Genomic DNA, 6,000 nt, shown 5'->3' with positions numbered 1-6,000 from the left:
TCAACTTAATTTCAACTTCAAAAGGCTGCAGATATGGCACTGAAAGTTAAATATCGCGTTTTGTGACCTGTGCAATGCCAAACTGTAAAACACGACTTCGAACGAGGTCAGGGGTGAGAAAACTACCTGCTCTTTCCAAGAAAGCATAGGCATCATGCCCTTAGAGATAAAATACTGCGCATATGTTACTGTGCCTATTCAAGCATTACGTGGCTAGACCACGAGAATAGAAGCGCACTGAAACGTCCTTACAAGGTCGCCGTTGTCGTGCCTTGGTGCATTTGTGGAGCCAACAGATTCTATCGCCGGTTCCAAGTCGGCGCCATCCTCAAGTGACCCACCGGTGGAGTCGGCGTCGTCCCCATTCGACCCTTCTGTGGAGCTGGCGTCGTCTTCAGTTGACAATTCTGTGCAGTCGGCGTCCTCTTCAGTCGGCCCTTCTGCGGAGTCAACATCCTTCTGCGGAGTTGTGTGCATGCAGCCCACAGAAAAGAAGAAAAAGGTTGAGTTACGGTTTTAGTTTACAAAAAAAATGCTGCGTTGTATTTTTAGTTTCTTTTGTCTAATACTTGATTGGCAATGAAGTTAACTTCTCCATGTTCTGCACCAAACATGCTGGCTTGTTGGTGCCGGTAAGACCAGTGCCACTTGCACCGAAAGACCAGCTGGAATCCTTCAAAAATGACGCATCAGAAAATAATGTGTCATTAATGTTAGCTCATCGGAGCAGCTACTAGGTTACATTTATTTCACTGCAACCAAACGTTACGTGGAGTCAGTATTATGCCAAACATACTGAAATATGCGTGTGAATTGTTTCTCTTATTTTATTCTCAACATGTTCTGAGTTAAGTTTCGAATGGCGTTTGAGTGTGTGATGGAATGAGCTATGCTGCCTGAAGAGAACAGCGTGGAATTATGGTGAAAACCTGGCTGTGTGCACTGAAAGGACATGGTTAGCACTGACTCGCAATGCAGGGTATCTTGAGGATACTTGGTTCGCTTTCTTGACAACACCTGCGTCGGTAAAATTTGTGGTCGTTTGGTTGGAGCTGATAGTGTAGTTGCTAGTGTGACGTGGCCAAAACATTCTCCATGTCACATCGCAGTGCTGTCTGAAAAAAACTACTAATGAGGGCATTTATCAGAGGTGTTGTTTATGTACAGTGCCGCGTCAAAACATTCAGAATATAAACCAGAACCAGCCACAGTAATTAAAGCAGGTTGCTTGGACTGATTGCTTGGACCAGAGAAACTCTAATGATGAGAACCGACAGTGAATCAGGTTGACGAGATTGCTGAAACATAACTCCATGGCTTCTATTAATGCACACCAAAGCTCGCATGAATGTATCGAGCCCCGTCAGTATAACCAATTCAGTGAGAATGCCTTTTAACTCCACGACTCACGTTGCCCTGTACGGCACATGCTTTGAATTGAGAGGATAATTTTGGTGTTTTTCATGCTTGAGCCATACTAAATGCACAGATGTAGTAGGTACCGTCTTTACCTTAAGTAAACAGGCTGCGGCAGCGGGAGCGGGCTCGCGGCTGAGCAGCGGCGCGCTGCAGATGCCGGCGCTGCACTCCGGCAGGGAGCGTGACCTGGCTGACGTATGCCTGCTCCCTCGCTCCATTTCTGGATGACAAAAAAGACACACAGTAGCGTGTACAACGTGCACTATCACGCATTCAGGGTACTGGGCTCAGAAAAATGGGCCGTTAGCTCCTTTTTAGAACTGGATGCACATTTTTCCATGACGACTTCTGTGCCATCCTGCAAATGAAGCAAAAATTTTTAACTCCGTCCTCTAAAATTGGCAGTTGCATTTTTAGTAGTAATTAATAAAGTAGAATTAATTCGGCGTTTTCACCTGAGTTAGTGCCGAAGTCCTGGCAGAAGAGCCGAAAAGTTTGGTTCCTTTTTTTATTGCATGCATTTAGTCACTTCAATAGCCCTGTTGCGATAGATGGAGCATTGCGGCCCGCCCGCTAATTAAATTAAGTGTTCTTAAAATATAGCGATCAGACCAACTGCTTCTTCAGAATTTAACAGCAGTGGAAGCGTAATGTAAATCTCCTTACGTATGATCTCGATTAGAAGATGTCGCCATTAGTATTTGTTTTTCAGTACTAAGTTGCAAACTTTCCGTGTGCTGGTATAGGAGTCATTTCTTCAGTCGCAATTTCTTAAGTGATTGCTTCTGGTGCAATTGAGGAAGCGTACAAAGGTTTCATTCCCAGCAGTGCCATGCCATCTGTGTGAAGGTTGACCAGATCATGTCTTCAAGCTGCCCTAGTCTATTGATTGATCGCAGTGAACTATCATGCCGGCTGTCGACTAAAAACGGAAAACGCAAACACGGTTTGCTACTGCTGATGCTGTGGGCCTGCTTCCTACATGTTTTCAGGACGGCGCCTTGTCCACAATTCAGAGGCTCCATTCATCGTGCAGGTTATTCTCGTGCGTTCTGTGATTGCCGCTGTATCGTGCTTACTTTTGGCAAAGACGGTGCATAGCACTGCCATTTTTATTTTCAAGCTGGCCATAGTTTGCTGGGAGCCGTTACCTGCTTTATGCACGTGACTGCTGGAGCATACGCTAGTTGTATAAAAAAGTGGGAACAAGGAGCAGTCTAGTTTAGTAATAGATGCCTTCGTGTTAGGGGTCTGGGCTGTTGATGTCCTTAAGCCGCACAGGCACCAAAGACGCCATGGTACAGTACCCTGTTAATGCTGACCACCTAGGGTGTTTCAACCTTAGCTGACATTGCAGAGCACATAGGCGTGATTGCATTTCGCCTCCATTGAAATGCAGCCTCGGTGCCCTCGGTTTGGCCCACATTCCTGGGGTTTGGTAACCATACTGAATGTCCTAAGTGAGCTTCTGCAGGAGTTGATAGATGTTTTAATATTCCTGTCGTGCTAATCTATAAAGACTGAAATCTGCTTGGCAGATATATCGTTCAGTGATCAGGAGAATCTGACTACATTCCCTACAGCTGTTTTGCTCTGCTCAGTTGAAAGAGCTTCAGTGTCTTCAGATATTCTTACGGTTGCACTGTAGGAAAGCTGCTGAACCTGAGCTACTGGAGGCTATCATCAGTTTTGCTTGGCTGATCCCAGCAGAAGTAGTTTTGCCTAAGTAAGCTGTGTTGCTATTCAATGCAGGTTCACATTTAGAGATGATTTGAAAGGCCAATGCTTAACTTTGATGCTGGTGATGTCTTTGCACATTCAGCATGACTGCCGTTGAATACTAAAGTTCAACTCCAGTAGTCAATAGCAGTGATAGAGCAGAATGTTGGCTGCTGCCAAATAACTACAAAATTATCTTCTACCATTGAAAGGACCAGGGGCTGAATCAGGGTATAACCTGCAACCACTTTATAATTGAGACCTCTCTAAAAGCACCATTCCTATTGGCCGCTGCCAGCCGGCGACGATTCAAGGGGAGATTGCGTCGGCGGCTGTCAATACGAGCTGGGCTTTTAGAGGGATTTCACTTGTAGGGGGGGCTGTAAAGAATATCATAATTTGGCCTCAAGACATCCGTTAATGATTCAAAAACTGCCTATTACAGTTTATTCTTTATGCGTCAAATTACTACAAACTCTTAAAATTTTAGTTCATTCAGTGCGGCAAAACAAATGGTGTTAGACAATTAGTCGTCCTTCATCTTTTCTCTGACTTATTCCGCTCTGTTTCGGACATTATAAGTGTCTGCTAGCCTAGCTTCAGTCAGTTTATCGTGCGCGTCAATCTACCTAGGTCAATTTTTTAGTGTTGTGCTGTACGGCGCGGGAGATTAGTGCTCTCGTCAATTAGTGACAATTTTTTTTTTCAGTCCAGACCTTACGCGCTGCATCAGCTCCTGCTGACACGGCAGAGAAGCTGGAGCTGTAAAGTTAAATGCTGCGCGTAGAAAATGCCGCTCTGAAGCGGCAGCTAACCAGCTTAGAAAATTTTCGTGGTAAGTCAGCAATGGGTATTTGTTGCACTGATATGGAATGCTACGGGGACGTGGTACGACATTAAAACTGAGTGATTATAGTAAAATTATTTTAAACTGATTTATACCTGATCATTTCGTTCGTATGGATTGCAGTGGGAGAGAATATTTTCTTTTATGTAAGGAGTGCAAGCTGTCGTGAAGATATCCAGATATCAGCAGCCAACTGTCTTTTTATTGCAGTGAAGTGGCTGCAGTTCACGTGCATTATATCTGAACACTTCAGATTTGATTTGCACACGTTGGATTTTTCTTGATTATCGGGAGATTATTTTGCTGCCAAATTTCAGAGACTGCAAAGCTCGTAAAGTGACTCAAGGCAGTGCTTGGGAAGGCTGAAAATGAGCCCAACACAAAAGAGCCAGTGGCACAGCCGCATCCCATGATAAGCTTGAAAAGTGTTTTGTTGTCATTTTCTCTTTCTTTTTGTTTCTTTTGTTTGCCATGTTGAAACCCGGCATGTAAAAGTAATTTATTGCCTTGACGCCATCATCAATCAAAAACGCTTCGCCCGCAATGTTATGGTCAGATAAAAATGAAATTTGAGCCTTCCTTCTTCCCGAACTGTCGTGAGATTTGGTCACTTGAAAACTGTACTCTTATTGCTAACGAACGGCTGAGGTACTGATTTTTATTTTGCTTTCTTAACAACCCATTACTTTTTGTTACGTCATCAAAGCAATGCTGTCAGCAAAGATGTCTAATGTTTTCATCACTGTCAGCCCAATTGGGTCCACTTCAGCGCGACCTACCAGCTCATCACCAATTACATTTTTGTGACAGCTCCAGTTATGTTAACCCCCAAACTAATTAATCATTGTGCAAATTCCGCTGGTAACTCTTTCCCTGATGTTCCAACACCTACGCCATAGTCCCCGATGGTGCCTTCTCCTAGCTTCGCGTCTTCCTTGGCGTGAAGTAGCTAATTAGTGCGGAGTTTTTACTTTACCCACTGCCGATTCTATGGATTCATGGAACCTTTCAGCCATCCCGTCATCATCATTGCATGGAAGTGCACGGCCTGTACCGCCTTCAACTTATACATCTGATTAAGCTTCGTTACGATTACTGCCATCCTCTCATTACTACTCTAGAATTTGTTCATACGGTCTTGCCTGCTGCACCTTAATTGATTGAGAATTGTGCACATAGTTCCTGCCTGTCCAGTAGGGGCGGGCGAATACTAAAAAATTTTGAATAGTGAACAGATATCTTTCGATTCGTTGACCGAATCAAATAGTTATGCTCGCAATTATTGGAAGAACCGAATCTGGACTGAAGCTTTCAAATAATCTGCTCGAAGTTAGAATTCATATGTCGTTATTTATTTAATGAATTTTTGATGACTGTTTCAAGAACTGCGCTCACTCCGATGCTGCAGAGCGGTCAGTCCGAGCTTGTGGAGGTGTTCATAATAGATGTAGATCTGGCCTTCAACATTCGGTAGCGCAGCATGACTCAGCCAGGTTTAGCGAACCCTGCCACCATGCCAGAATTGGAGGTCATAGCTCAAAGCTCATCCTTCTCGTTGTCTGAGATTTGGCGCTCATTTCTTTGCTCTCTTAAGTAATAGCAAACGGTAATTTTCCTGTGTGTGACATGACGGTTGCAGAGTAAATATACGGACCCAGTTTGTGTTGCGTGTCCCCTACTGGAGATCAACGTTGTGTCTTTGGACAGCCACAGATTTCCATGACTTAGAGCCGCTGCTAGTGCTTCGCTGTCTCACATGGATATCTGTTTTTTACAAGTATTCGCACAAGTAGAAAATAACCGCAAACATATTCAATTCGTCACCATGGTTTTTTCACTGCTCGGTTCAGTTTTTAACTATTTGTGTTCAGTTCACTGCCAAAAAATGCTGTTTGTACACTTCTACTCTCCAGTAAACAGTGATAGAATACTTGCCCACTCCTTATTGCTGCATGCGCCTCATCTCTTGCCTTAATTTTGCTTGTCCTCTGATATAATCTATTGCTTGATAGTTT

The 6,000-nt window shown here is 43.9% G+C and overlaps 1 pseudogene; it reads right to left on the bottom strand.

The window, feature by feature from the left end:
• Window positions 1-213: 213 nt before the first annotated feature.
• The window catches only part of LOC149356952 (uncharacterized), a 48,735-nt pseudogene continuing 42,948 nt past the window's right edge, over window positions 214-6,000 (bottom strand).

This window comes from Amblyomma mixtum, chromosome 3, assembly GCF_055824585.1.
Source record: "Amblyomma mixtum isolate Tamu chromosome 3, ASM5582458v1, whole genome shotgun sequence".
Lineage (NCBI taxonomy): Eukaryota > Metazoa > Arthropoda > Arachnida > Ixodida > Ixodidae > Amblyomma > Amblyomma mixtum.
This window is presented reverse-complemented; position numbering and strand designations above follow the sequence as displayed.